The sequence below is a fragment of the Dendropsophus ebraccatus genome, chromosome 2, assembly GCF_027789765.1.
Source record: "Dendropsophus ebraccatus isolate aDenEbr1 chromosome 2, aDenEbr1.pat, whole genome shotgun sequence".
In the NCBI taxonomy this organism is placed as follows: Eukaryota; Metazoa; Chordata; class Amphibia; order Anura; family Hylidae; genus Dendropsophus; species Dendropsophus ebraccatus.
This window is the reverse complement of record NC_091455.1, coordinates 71,931,066-71,946,661: the sequence shown is the minus strand read 5'-3', so window position 1 is coordinate 71,946,661 and position 15,596 is coordinate 71,931,066.

The following is a 15,596-nucleotide window of genomic DNA, read 5'->3' as shown; positions in this document are numbered from 1 at the left end:
AAACTGCTACAGGAAAGCGTCTGTTGATCACTAGAGAAGGAACTGCAGGGTATCACCTGCTGCAAAGTCTCTCCATAGTATATATCAGGTTTGGTAAGTTGTCTTTGTGAAGGCTATCGCATCATACATAAACCTTAGTCCACATCTTAGTGGGGATACGTGTCCAGACAACATGGAGAGATGGGGGATGAAGGGAGTATACAGTAATAACAATGATAGATCCAGTAAAATATGGATATCCTGTGTAGGTCCTACAATTTGTTGGCTGGTAGTTGTTAATTAGTATTGTGATCTCTTTCAGGGGGCAGTTGTAGAAGTTGTTGTACATCCCAAAATAACATTGTGCAGTTTAAGATTTATTTTTGTCTTCATTATCATTGCAGACATGCGGATAAAATTCATTATATAAACATAATTATTAATCAATAAACATGAGGGTGAAGGTTGTGATACATGCTGTATAGCCGGCGGGGTACGGGGGAGCTGTAGCTTATTCATGATCGGCCGCTGCTGTAAGCAAAGGAGCAGTGTGTGCGGCTGGAGAGTGGTCACTGTAGGTATCGGAGCGACGTGAACGGGCTGTGGGATCTCCATATAGCGGTCGCGTAGTTGAGAGTGGGCGGAGTTAAGCGTGACCACTAAGAGCTGCTGCGGCTGTACGGAGCATGCAGGAGACCGGCTGCTGATGTGTTGGAGTGCAGTGGAGTCGGCTGCATGTGTGGCCGAAGTAGAACGGGTCCATACAGTGAGTTGATGTTTGTAAATATGTGTAGAATGTAAATAGAAGGATGTGTTAGTAATTAACAAGGTAGAGGCAAATAGTGAGATGGTTAGTATGTAGTACATAAGAAGTGTGTAAATACATGATTAAAGGATACATAATAAATGAGAAGTACATATGAATGATATGAAATGATTACAAGATACAGATTATGAAATGATTAAAGGTACATAATGAATGATGAGTACTTATGAATGATAAGTACATAATGAGACACTAAAAAAGATGGAACATGAATGAATGAATGATGTATCCTTATGGTATTATGTATCTTTAATCATTTCATATTATGTATCTTGTAATCATTTCATATCATTCATATGTACTTCTCATTTATTATGTATCCTTTAATCATGTATTTACACACTTCTTATGTACTACATACTAACCATCTCACTATTTGCCGCCTCTACCTTGTTAATTACTAACACATCCTTCTATTTACATTCTACATATATTTACAAACATCAACTCACTGTATGGACCCGTTCTACTTCGGCCACACATGCACACGACCGCAGCCGACTCCAATGCACTCCAACACATCAGCAGCCATTCTCCTGCATGCTCTGTACAGCCGCAGCAGCTCTTAGTGGTCCCGTTTAACTCCGCCCACTCTCAACTATGCGACCGCTATATGGAGATCCCACAGCCCGTTCACGTCGCTCCGATAACTACAGTGACCACTCTCCAGCCGCACACACCGCTCCTTTGCTTACAGCGGCAGCCGATCATGAATAAGCTACAGCTCCCCCGTACCCCGCCGGCTATACAGCATGTATCACCACCTTCACCCTCATGTTTATTGATTAATAATTATGTTTATACAATGAATTTTATCCACATGTCTGTCGCCCGCCGCGCACCGCTATTCAACCGTAGCGATGCGCGGTGGGGGAACGATGATTTTAGGTCTGGCCCTAAATGAACGATCAGCCGATGACATGATCATCGGCTGATCATTCTCTCTATTTCACCGAACGATAATCGGCCAAATGGGCCCGATTTGGCTGATTATCGTTACTGTGGAATAGGGCCCTAAGTCTCATAGATTGTAGATTGTCTGTAGATTGTCTGTAACCACTTGATAAGCAGTGTCTGAAGAGCATGCACAGCGAGCTCGAATGAATTCGCCAATAGGCAAATTGCGTGAAACATGTGATGGATGACCACTAGACGCATGAAGGATTCCGTTACCCGAAGTGGGTTTATGGAATAAAGATGTAGAAATGCCTGTCTCATCAGCTGTGAATAATACATCCAAAAAAGAAATGCAACACAAATCATGTTCAATGGTAAACCGTAGATTGAAACTATTTTCATTCAGATATTTATGAAAATCTTGGATGTTGGCCACACCCCCTTGCCACACCGGGTAACGGAATCCTTCATGCGTCTAGTGGTCATCCATCACATGTTTCATGCAATTTGCCTATTGGCGAATTTATTCGAGCTCGCCGTGCATGCTCTTCAGACACTGCTTATCAAGTGATTATAGACAATCTACATATGAGACTTAGAAATCGGGGTTACAAAAAAAGTGTCATATGTAGAGCCCGTGCCATTGCGGAATCCCATGGTAGAGACTATCATCTACAGGATAGATCTACACGAAAACAACAGTGTACTAAACCATTAGAATCTACAGGACCTCTTGTGTTTTCCACTCCCTTCAGTGTTCAGTTCCACAATATTAGTAATATTATTCACAAACACTTACCGGTTCTCATTGTCTGGAGGCGTTAAATGTGTGGCTAAACGTGGGAAATCTCTAGCAAATGTATTGTCCCCTAGTGTCCTCTCTGACACACATCAGGGTACGTGGTTATCCATTAGAGGTTGTTTTCCATGTGCATCTAGTAGATGTTCTGTGTGTAGGATTATTCCGAAATCGAGAACTTTTAGGTCCACAGCTAACGGCAAGAAATTTAGTATAAAATCCTTTATCAATTGTGACACTAATTATGTTATTTACCTTGCAGAATGCACCAAATGTTCCTTACAATATGTGGGATGTACCTCCAGAAAGTTGAAAAAACGCCTTGCTGAACATATCTCGGATGTTTCTGTGGCCTCCAGACTCCTTCCCAATAGATCCTTTTCCGGTCTCACTAGACACCTTGTGAACTGTCATTCGGGAGACATTTCTTCTCTTACGGTATGTGGTATAAAGTACAAGCTCCCACAAGAGGCGGAGACTGGATTAGGCAGCTTCATCTGAGAGAGGCGTTTTGGATACTTGAATTGGACACCCGCAATCCCAGAGGCTTAAATATGAAAAATGATCTTGCATATATATGTGTTGTAAATGTCTTTACTTCATTCCATATGTAGACTGCATTTGTAATGAGGTTTTGGTTACAACCCCCAGGTGCTACAATTACCAATGGATATAAATACTGGCATTTAGTCTGTGAAAGTTAGCCATGACTAAGGAGCTTAGGCTCTGAAACGCGTCGGTTTTTCTCTGTAGGGAAGTCCATGTATTTTTAAAATTTATGTAATTTTTCTATGGATTTTATTGCACAGGCTGGAGCTGGATTCACCTTTGCTATTTGCACATTTGGTTTACATTTACTATGCTATTAGACTTTAACAATAAATTGGACTCAAAAGATTAGATCGATTTTCATGCCAAAACATCTTTAAAAAAAAATCGTTGTTTTAGATTTGTTAGTAAATGTGCCACAAAGTTTCCAGAATTGCACTAAAATATTCAGTATATTCATAGCATGGCAGAAAAATCTGGAGACAATTACTAAGGTCAGTGGCGGTCTTTGGCACCAAGCACCCCAAGCTTGGGGCCCACAACCTCCAGGGGGGCCCCCACGCCCTGCTCTTGTGCTCAAGACCACTGAACAGGGCCGCTGCCCCGCTCGCTGCTGCCATCTGAACTGTAACTATGAGCACTCGTAATGAGCGCTCATAGTTACATGCAGCAGCACTGACAGGGCGGGAGACCTGGCTCCCTTCCTGTCAGTCACTCTTGTGGCCGCAGGAAGGGTTTTCCCTGCGGTCACAAGTGGCAGCTTTGTCCTTGTGGTGTCGGCGCTCCAGTGACATCACTGGAGCATCGGCGCCAGGACAAGGGGAGTGCGGCCTCTTGTGATCGCAGGAAAAACCCTTCCTGCAGCCACAAGAGTGAAGAGAAGAGGAGACGCCCGGACCCAGGTGAGTATAAGTGTTTGTTTTATTGTGTTATATACTATATGGGAGGGGGAGCACACAGGGGTCTGTTTAACTGGGGGAGCGCACATCAGGGGTCTATATAAATGGGGGAGCACACATGGGGGCTATATAACAGGGGGAGCACACAGGGGGGCTATAGACTACTGGAGCTTCACAGAGGGGTCTATATACTACTGGGGGCAGCACAAATGGGGTCTATATACTACTTGGGGCAGCAGAATGGGGTCTATATACAACATGGAGAGCACACAGGAGGTCTATATCCAAGTGGGGGAGCACACAGGGGGGCTATATACTACTGGGGGAGCACACAGGGGTCTATATACTACTGGTGGGGCACACAGGGGGTCTATATACTACTGGGGGAACATGCAGGGGGTCTATATACTACTTGTGAGGTATACAGGTGGTCTATATATAACTGGGGGAGCACACAGGGGTCTGTATACTACTGGGGCAGCACACAAGGGGTCTATATAATACTGGTGGGGCACACAGGGGTTCTATATACTACTAGGGGAACCACACAGGGGGTTTATATACTACTGGAGGAGCACACAGGGGTCTATATCCAAGTGGGGGAGCACACAGGAGGTCTATATCCAAGTGGGGGAGCACACGGGGGGCTAAATACCCCTGAGGGAGCACACAGGGGGCCTATATACTAGTGGGGGAGCACACAGGGGGTATATAAAACTGGGGGCAGCACACAGCGGGTCTATATACAACTGGGGCAGCACACAGGAGGTCTATATACTTCTGGGGGAGCACACGGGGGGCTATATATAACTGGGGGAACACACAGGGGTCTATATACTACTGGGGGAAGCAAACAGGGGGTATATACTACTGGGGGCAGGACACAAGGGGTATATACTATTGGGGGCAGCACACAAGGAGTATATATTACTGGCAGTAGCGCACAAGGGGTATATACTACTGGGGGCAACACACAGCGGTCTATTGTTTTGGAACACATGTCGAGGGGGGGGGGCCCAGACATAACTTTGCTTGGGGCCCCAGAAATGCCAAGACCGCCCCTGACTAAGGTGCGACAGGAGAGGAGGCGGCCATAGGTATTGCTTACAAGTGCTGAACGGACAGAGGGTATTGAGATGCTACACATAACACATGTACCATCTCCTCCCGCCATACCATTGCCCCACCTCCATAGAGTGGCCACCTACTGCTGAGGGTATCACTAACTGCCCACAATCTGACCCCTCCCCCCGGGTAAGAATTAACAATTTTGGGAGGGCACTATGGGGAAATTAACTACTATATAGGGCACTATTATGTGATTACTAGAGATGAGCGAACCTCGAGCATGCCCGAGTCCATCCGAACCCAAACTTTCGGCATTTGATTAGCGGTGGCTGCTGAAGTTGGATAAAGCCCTAAGGCTATGTGGAAAACATGGATATAGTCATTGGCTGTATCCATGTTTTCCAGACAAACTTAGAGCCTTATCCAACTTCAGCAGCCACCGCTAATCAAATGCCGATCGTTCGGGTTCGGATGGATTCGAACCCGAACCCGGTTCGCTCATCTCTGGTGATTACCTACTGCATGGGGGAAATATGGGGTAACTACCTTGTGGCAGCATCTACTAGCAGTATTAGGGGGTTCTATTAAGAAAACTTCTACCGCATGGGCTACACAAGTGGCCATTATTACCATTTTGAGTACTATGGATGGGGAGCTTGTATATAGGTGGGTAGGAGGTGTTATTAAAGTGCAATACCTAAAGTGAACTATAATACAAGAAGAGGTTACTAGACGGCACTGTGTAGGCTCAAAGGCTAAGGTGGGTGCACAAACTCAGGTAGCCAGACCCAGGCTTCCAAATACACAAGTAGTCGAATGAGGCGGCAATCCAATATAAAGTGAAGAAAAAGTGATTTTATTCACCCATCAATGTGCAACGTTTCAATCTCTCATTGAGATCTTTTTCAAGTGGCTGTAGTCCATGTCACTGCCATACATACCACCCACGAAGCTGGATGCTTCCTGCCATAGAGGAGCCACAATACTAGGCGGCAGCCCAGCTATACCTATAGGATGGCGATACTTGCAACAGTAAGGTGGATGCTTCCCTTCCTAAAGCAATAGCAATAAATAGTTATAGCAATTTATGATATACTTTATCATAGTACAAAGCACCATGAATGCCGCACACACACTTCCAGAAGTTTTGAAGCTTGTATCTATGCTGTTTGGCATATTGTAGGCAAGGGATTTTGTAGCATTTTCACAGTAATGGCTTTCTAAGTGGCCTAGAATATCTGTAACCTAACTTTGCACCACCCCTCCGTCCCTCCTCCCCACCCTCTTCATCATTAGGAATGCCCCTAGAACATTTTCTCCTGTCTGAACATTGCACAGGTGCCTTAACGATCCAGCCCATGTGCTAGGCTGACACAGCAGACGAATATTAGGCAATCTTCCTGGAGCATTCCTAAAGATGAGGAGGGCGGGGAGGAGGTACAGAGAGGTTGTTCCAGCCTAATGCATACACAATCTAAGCCCTGGCCGTTGGGCACGGGGCTGCCAGTTTAAAAGTTGTTTTTAGGACAATAAGTGCATCACCTGCCGAATGGACCCCAGGACAGATATTGGATTAAAAGCAGCTATCTGAAGGTACAAACGGTGTGTGTGTGTGGGGGGGGGGGGGGGAGTCAGATTGTGGGTACAGAGTCTCTTCAACAGGCAATAATCAATTATTATTATTGTTATTATTATTATCTATGAATTGAATTAATGTTAAAAGGGGTTGAAGGGCTACTTTTTTGGCTAATACATTGCTTTAATAAAGTTATAACTTTATTAAAATAAATGTACAGTTTTTTTTTTTCTTAGCTCCCATTCAACTTCTGTAGCAGTAAAGGGGTGACATGGGTCAGTCTGCTGCCACAATTTGTGCCCGAACTGCAGGACTGTGTGAGCCCTGCAGTTCCTGATGTTCTGCTCTGCCTCCCGTGAAATAGAAGGCAACGATCAGCTGCGTCGTTTATCTTTCAAACGCTCCCCACGCCCCCTCCGGACTCACCTGCTCGTTTCCGCAGCGCGGAATAGTGGCGGTAGCGAGCAGGGAATGAGGAGCAAATGAGCGCTAATTGCGCTCGTTTGCTCATTTCAGTCAGCCCATGGAATAGGGCCTTTAGTTGTTCTACCAGAACGAGCAGTGATAACAATCAAAACTGGCTGTGTAGAGGCTGCAGCACACAGTGATCTTGTTGGGCAGCTCTCATACCTGTGTACTCTATATAAGAATATACAGTACACAGAGAGAATGGGGCCTTGCTCGTTATAGGGCTGTGCAGTAGTTCTTGATCAGAGCAGGGGATCAAGAACTACAGGACTTAAACAGCCCTGCAGTTCTTAACACAAATGTTGGTGACAGCAAAGGGGCGTGTTTTTCCATTTAACGGAAGATGAATGGTAGCTTAAAAACTTTACAATCATTTTTTAAAAGTTATATTACAAAGTTCTATAACTTTATTAAAGCAATGTATTAGCAAAAAAAAAAAAAAAAATTCAGAGTCACTGGAATACCCCTTTAGGGTAGATGAGTGCAGTATTTAGTAGAGGTGATGTCTGCTTTGTTGTAGACATTTTAGAGCCTGGAGCCAGGGGCGGAACTACCGCCGTAGCAGCCGTAGCGGCTGCTACGGGGCCCCGCCGCATCAGGGGGCCCGTGGCGCGGGCCCCCGAAGCTGACATAGTCTGTAGCACCCGTCGGCCGAGCAGGCCTCCCGGGTGCTGCAGCTGTTTGGGGTCCGGGGGTGTCCTGGTACCTGGGGGCAGCACTGGTACCGGACTCAGCGTCCGCCCGGGCTAGTACTTCCGGCGCACGGAGCGTCTGTGCCGGAAGTACAGGCCCGGGGGCGGACTCTGAACTCTCTGGTACCTGTGCTGCCGGAGATAGGACGGGACGCGCGAGGACCCCCCCTTGTCATCCCGTCCTATCCCCGGCAGCACAGGTACCAGAGAGCTCAGAGTCCGCCCCCCGGCCTGTATTTCCAGGAAAGACGCTCAGTGTGCCGGAAGTATCAGCCCGGGCGGACGCTGAGTCCGGTACCAGTGCTGCTTTGGAATCCCCGGGACACCCTCCAGGAAGCCCCCTGGGGAGAAGCGGAGAAGACAGCCGACGGGGGAGTTAGGTGAGTTGTGTTTTGTTTTTTTTATCTGCTTTGCAAAGGGGGATGATACATCTATGTATCATCTATGGGGGATATACAGGGGGGGGGATCTATGGGGGATAATAAAGGGGGGCATCTGTGGGGGATAATACAGGGGGGGTGGCATCTTTGGGGGATAATACAGAGGGGGTGGCATCTATGGGGGATAATACAGGGGGGGCATCTATGGGGGATAATACAGGGGGCCATCTATGGAGGATAATACAGGGGGGGTGGCATCTATGGTGGATAATACAGGGGGTGGCATCTATGGGGGATAATACAGGGGGGCATCTATGGGGGATAATACAGGGGGGGGCAACTATGGGGGATAATACAGGGGGCCATCTATGGGAGATATACAGGAGGCATCTATGGGGGATATACAGGGGGGCATCTATGGAGGATAATACAGGGGGGGCATCTATGGGGGATAAAAAGGGGGCATCTATGGGGGATATACAGGGGGCATCTATGGGGATAATACAGGGGGGCATCTATGGGGGATAATACAGGGGGGCATCTATGGGGGATAATACAGGGGTCCATCTATGGGGGATAATACAGGGGGGCATCTATGGGGATAATACAGGGGGGGTGGCATCTATGGGGGATAATACAGGGGGGTGGCATCTATGGGGATAATACAGGGGGGTGGCATCTATGGGGGATAATACAGGGGGGGCATCTATGGGGGATAATACAGGGGGGCATCTATAGGGGGACAACATGAGGGGCATCTATAAGGGGGGGCAACATAGGGGACCATCTATGAGGGGGATGGAAAGCACAGGGGGGTCATTTAGAAGGGGCTAACACAGGGGCATCTGTAAGGGGGAATACACAGAGGGGCATATACTATAAGGGGCTCACATAGTGTTAGGGCTACCAACTAAATGAGGGTGTAAAGGGGCCAATACAGATGTGCAGTGTGTATAGAGATGAGGATGGTGCCAGTATAAGGAGCCTAATATGTTTGTCTGGCAGATTCTGTGGATTCGTGGCTCAGAAAAAGTTCTCATAATGGCCCAGGAAGGATGGAGAAGAAAATGAAAAGGAAACAACTCTGATCAGAGAAGACATTCCCTGTGAGTCACCTGATATAACTGCACTGTAATGTATTTGGTGTACAGAACCTGTGTAGAGCTGAGTGTGTTGATGACGTAGTGTTCGATTGATCGAGGGAGGGGGGGGGGGGGGCCCAATCAAAAGTTTGCTATGGGGCCCAGACATTTCTAGTTCGCCCCTGCCCGGAGCTTAAAAATAATCTGCAATCTGAAGGCACTGATGCCGTAAAGCATTGTGGCAGCTATAGTGGTTTCACAAGTATATTAACAACTTCCCCCAAAAATATTCCCCCGGCAACACAACAAGATATGTGTATTACTTCATCTAATAATGTTATCATGCTAACCACATCTACTGTACCTTAAAAGTTCATGTATTTTGTTTCATACAGATTTTATAAGCATAGCATTAACAGATGGAAGGCTCAGATACATCTTTTAAATTTGGGCTCACAATATCTAAGATATGCCATAAAGTACCAACAGGTTAATGTTATAATACATCCAGCTCTGAGTACTTTCACAACATCCTACATCACTATCCTCCTTCCTTACATTGAATACTGACATTGGAGAAGTATGTGAATATATTACCCAATGATTATTTCATAAGAACAAACAACCAAGCAAATATATTTAGTGTTATGTGTGAATCTGATAAATTCAGTTTTATAAACTGTAATAAAAAAATGTGTATTTTTCAGCTTTTCTACGTGGAAGCTCCAGATAAGCAGTTCCGTAAATGTATTGTGTATAGAAAAGAAATTAGTAATTTTATAGCCCAGAACAAACTTAGCAAAAAAAAAAAAAGTGTCTATAACTCCAAGATAACTCTGCTCATCAGTAAATCCCCATCTGAATACCAGAAGATTTGCTGCTAGTTTTATTTTACATCTCGCTGGATTTTCATCCATAATTCGGTTTATCTTTTCTTGCAGCAAAGTGGTGATAACTATTGGTACATCAGAAAGAATTTATTTGTGTAATAAATTTGCTGTCACCAACAGACAACACAAAGCAGTCAGAAAGCACTTAGCTGTGTTTTTAAAGGACATACACTTGAATAAATGATTACAAAGAAGGACACGTTTAATTGAATCCCCTGCAGTCCCATTTCATCTTTAAGTGGTACTTCCATAAAAAATACAATATCCACTAGCATATGGCATTATAACACTGCATCTGCTCTTCACTATAACAAACATATATGATTGATAAAGGTGCAATCCTTTTACTACCTGAATATAAAGTGCTAATGTGAAAGAATAAATATATACTAAATGTCAGATGTTGCTCTTTTATTGGAGGGGCTGTAAAACGTTGAGATTTAATTATTTCATGTCAGAAATGTTTGTAAATGAAATGAGTTCCTCTGAAGTTCAAGATTTTACATATTTACTAGAGAGAGCAATTTACAGTATATTAGACCTTAAATTTATTACATGTAAGGCTTTGTTCACACTGGTTCTCAACCCAGATCGTCAGCACTCTGTGACTTGGTGCTCGTGGACAAGAGCACGATTCCAAAACAAATAAATTCCCGGCACTCCAACAACACTTCAGATGCAAAGTGATTTATTAAAAAAACGAGGTGCACATACATATAAAGTCAGGACGTGTTTCGGCGTTACCGCCTTTCTCAAATGCCTGAGGCAGTTAAGAAAGGCGGTAATGCCGAAACGCGTCCTGACTTTATATGTATGTGCACCTCGTTTTTTGAATAAATCACTTTGCATCTGAAGTGCTGTTGGAGTGCCGGGAATTTATTTGTTTTGGAATTGTTCACACTGGTGTCATGGGTTCTGTTTTAAAGCATTTGTGATGGATCCATTTTGCTCAAGGTCCTAAGGGATGCTGATACCTGACACACTATTCTGTCAGAATGGATCAGTGATGTGTCAGCAAAACCTTATTCTATAATTAACCTCTTAAAGGAGAAGGGGTCTTTTTTGCCAAGGAGACAGGGAAGGGGAGTCTGAAAGAAATAATGTGCACTTACCTCTCTGGCTCCAGTGCTGATGCCTGTATACTGCAGCTCCAGTCACCTGGTCCTTACTGCTTCCTAGTTAGAGAGTTGACCTTGGACATGACGTTCCAGGCCCACCCAGCCAGTCAGAAGCCGGATGGGACGCCGCTATGGCCGCTGAATGGCTAAGCGGGCATGGAATTTCACTTCACAATGGAAAACACTCTTAGGCCTGTATCTTTTAATTAAACATGGCCGTTGTTGCAGGATTAAATGAACGGCCGTTGTTTAATCACAGCGGATGATCGCACTTACCACATTGTATACACTCCGGCCGGGATTACATGCGGCCACACAGAAAACTCCCATATTCCGAATGAAATAGACTGTGCAGACAATGTAAAATGCGGCTCCGGCCTTGCTTTACATTGTCTGCTATGGTTAATTGGAACACGGCAAACCCAAATGTGCCCGCATTCCAATTAAAAAGAAGTCATCATGTTTGGGGTGAACTTCACGATCGTGTCAAAGAACAGCCGCAGTTATCCAGCGTCTGAACATGGCCTTAAAGTAATATATAAGGCACTTGTAATCAGTGTCCCTTAGGATACAGAGTACACTTTCAACTTTTGAGAGTCATTTGACACAGCATTTATATTAAAATTTTCTGGTCTGGTGACTGCCATAGTGGTGACAAGATAAAATATGACTTCTGCCACTGTAAATCTGTATCGTGTCCTTTGAATAAGAAGTTCTTTTTTGTAGATAGACATCCTCTTGCACATAGCAACTAATGCCCATTAGAGTCTCCGCATAAAATCATCCTTTATAAAAGATCACAGTAGAAATCACAGAAGTAGCTTGTTTTTAACATGTTAAAACTCCCCCCCCCCATAACAATAGTCAGTTTTCCTGCCACATACATGGTGCACTGACCAGACACTTTTCTTGTACGTTACATCATGTAGCCAACAAGGCAAAACTCAAATACTTAATGAAATACATGCAGGCATACATAACGGAAACAATAGCTACCCAAAGGGTGCATAGCAGAGGCTCTTTAACTGTCCCGCTGATATAGGCTTAACTTAGACTTATGGACATCAACATATCCCTGATGGCACACACAGTTGAATACCTGTACATGTAGAGGTGGGTACTAGGGAAAGGACTGCCTCTATAGGAGAAGGTGAGATGGTGTCAGCCACTTGAGGTACTCTTTGGCTTGTAGAAGGAGCTAGTAAAATGAAACCTGCCTCTGTGGGGATGTTTTCTTCTCCTTTAAGGTGGCTTCCATTGCCTGGTGTCAGGCTTAGGTCCTCAAGTGTGTTAACCAGGGCTGGGCATTGGTGCAGGGTCAATTTCTTGTCACACTCCTCTAACTTTTTGGGGACAGAGGAAGGTTGGGTGATTATCATCCATACAGCCCTTACATAAGGGTGTACTCCACATCCTCACCAGTTTCCAGGTTATGCAGGTTATGCAGTCCCTTTTTATAGCGCTCCTGTTCACAAACAAGGTACGGCCATGTAGGATGTCCCTCATAAAGCCGTAACCTGCATAATTGCCTTCTTCCAAAGAGGACACCTTACATCCGGGTGTAGTTGTTTTACATGTCTTCTGATATACAACTCATATGGTTTCCTGACCTGCTACCATATCACATGAGACAAAGGTGGACTGTGGGGAACCTTTAGGAACAAAATCAAAAGTGCTCAAGCCAGCATACTGGCTTCAGTGGGACTACTGCATGCTCAGGATAGCTTAAAGGTCTCAGTGGGACTACTGCATGCTCAGGACAGCTTAAAGGTCTCAGTGGGACTACTGCATGCTCAGGAAAGCTGAAAGGCCTCAGTGGGACTGCTGCACCCTGGTTTCATGGAGCATCATTTACATTAGTGTCTGTGATCCACTTTGACTCCCATTATGTTAATGCTGCATTTTTTTGGGGAGGGAGTAAATGCAGCACAAGGGCAAGAGGAAATGCTCCAAAGAACCACTTTTCCCTTTTAAATCAATGGGACATTAAAAATAATTATTTGCTGTGAAAAAGCACACATTTTGTACACAGAGTTTAACTACAAAAGAGCCCCAATAGTCCCAGTAGTTTAGCTGTTCTAGTGTGGTTCATTTAAAGCGACTCTGTACCCACAATCTGACTCTCCCAAACCGCTTGTACCTTCGGATAGCTGCTTTTAATCCAGCTGATGCAGCTATTGTCCTAAACTAAACTTGCAGCCCCGTGCCCAACGGCCGGGGTTTAGATTGTGTCTATGCATTAGGCTGGCACAACCTCTCTGTCCCTCCTCCCCACCCTCCTCATCATTAGGAATGCTCCAGGCAGATTGCTTCCTATGCATCAGCTGTGGGAACACTGAACATGGGCTGGATCGTTAAGACACCTGTGCAATGTTCAGACAGGAGAAAATGTTATAGTGGCATTCCTAATGATGAAGAGGGTGGGGAGGAGGGACGGAGAGGTGGTGCAAAGTTAGGGCACAGATACTCTAAGCCCCAGCCATTGGGCATGGGGCTGCAAGTTTAAAAGTAGTTTTTTAGGACAATAACTGCATCACCTGCCGACCGGACCCCAGGACAGATCTTGGATTAAAAGCAGCTATCTGAAGGTACAAGCGGTTTGGGGTAGTCAGATTGTGGGTACAGAGTCGCTTTAAGGTTCAACTAACCTCCCGAATGGAACTTTTGAACAGTTCGCTCATCTCCAGTAGTCTCATATACAACAAAATGTGTGTGAATAACATGAGCCTGCTTTAACGATAAATACATTTCTAGTGTCTAGTAAGTTAGCAAGAAGCAGATGGCAAATGATAGGAGGCAATATATAACTTAAGCTTCAGATTACACACATGGTTTGTTTGCAGTTTGTAACCATGGAGTCATACAGAGCTATAGAGGAGCTACTATATATACACCCAACAGTAGAACTGTTTTTTTGGCAAGTGTTTGCAAAATGTCCTAATTTCATATGCATTGAAGCAAACAAATAGGTAACTGCAAAAATGTTCATACTATATTATTTATAGCTGGGAAAATTATCTGTGTTGTAGAGATAAAGAGGAGAAATGACTGCAATATCTTACTGGATTATCCATTTTCCTCTGAAATAACAATTGAAGTTGTTTTTACAATTTGATTTGATGAGCTTGTGTGAGGCTATAGTAGGTCTTGTTGCTCCAACTGGATTTAATAACAATAACCTAGCATGCAATGCATGTATTGTAAAGTGAGATGCCTTTATCATTGACATACACTAGTGGTCTATAAACAGAATGATAAAAATAATTTTTAATGTTCTTTATTCAAAGCATGTCTCACCTCTACAGCAGAGATCAACCGAAAGTCATCCTCATATCTCTTTTGCCTTATTCTCATTCATAGTTGATAACACGGGCCCCATAATTATTTATTTATATGACACTTCTACAGCCATTTTGAACTCATACAAAACCATTCCCAGTCTGTCTTTTGCCCGTTTTAAGATGCAGTCTTTAAAAATGAAGCAGTTCTTTAGGTTAGACCTCATAAATAGTTTGCAAAGTGGTGTCGCTGTATCCCCTTTTTATCTTTCCCCAACTTCTCTCCATATAAATCATCTCATAAAAATTGCAATTACATTTTATTTAATATTCTATGTCTGTATTTTTCAGAACAGAACAGGAAAAAGAGACTCCTTTATTACATGTCACGCAAGTGCAATAAATTCATTTCTATATCCCTGGTTTTTGTTGCAGTAATATAACTGTTTAAATTCTCACCGTGCTGATAATAACATTATATGCTTTGCTTTGATGAGCTCACCGCACAGTTTTGTATTCCACAAATGTTATTTCTAACTTGAATCCATAAAACAAATCTATGTCTTTAAAGGATAAAATCAGGAATGGTTTGAAGGTAATATAACTATGTGAGTTCTTAAGATTAACAGATGCTTTTAATTAAAGTTCGAGATCCTTATGTATAATTCACTCTTGAAGCACTTAGCATCATGTTTTAAAGGACAATCAGTTAATTAGAAGGTCATATTACAAGGGTAGACATAATTTAAGTCCTTCCTGAGACATTTTATCTTTAGATGGCACAAGCTTGAAAAACCTAGTATTACCAAGCTTAGCGCTATAACAAGGACAAATCTATTTAAAATTAATTCATCCTGTTGGAATTCAACATAGAAATCACCTTCTATCCGCAGCTCACACGTAGACTGTTCTCCTGCAAGGTCGTCTGCAATTATCTGAAGTAAACAAAAATAAAACCAGTTTTATTTCTTAAAATGACCAAAATAATACCACTAATATAAACAACTAATAGTCGACTGTGGTGTTGCAAACCATATATCTATTTAGTTTTTACATTATTGTAATACTATTGATGTATGAAATTGCTAAACTATT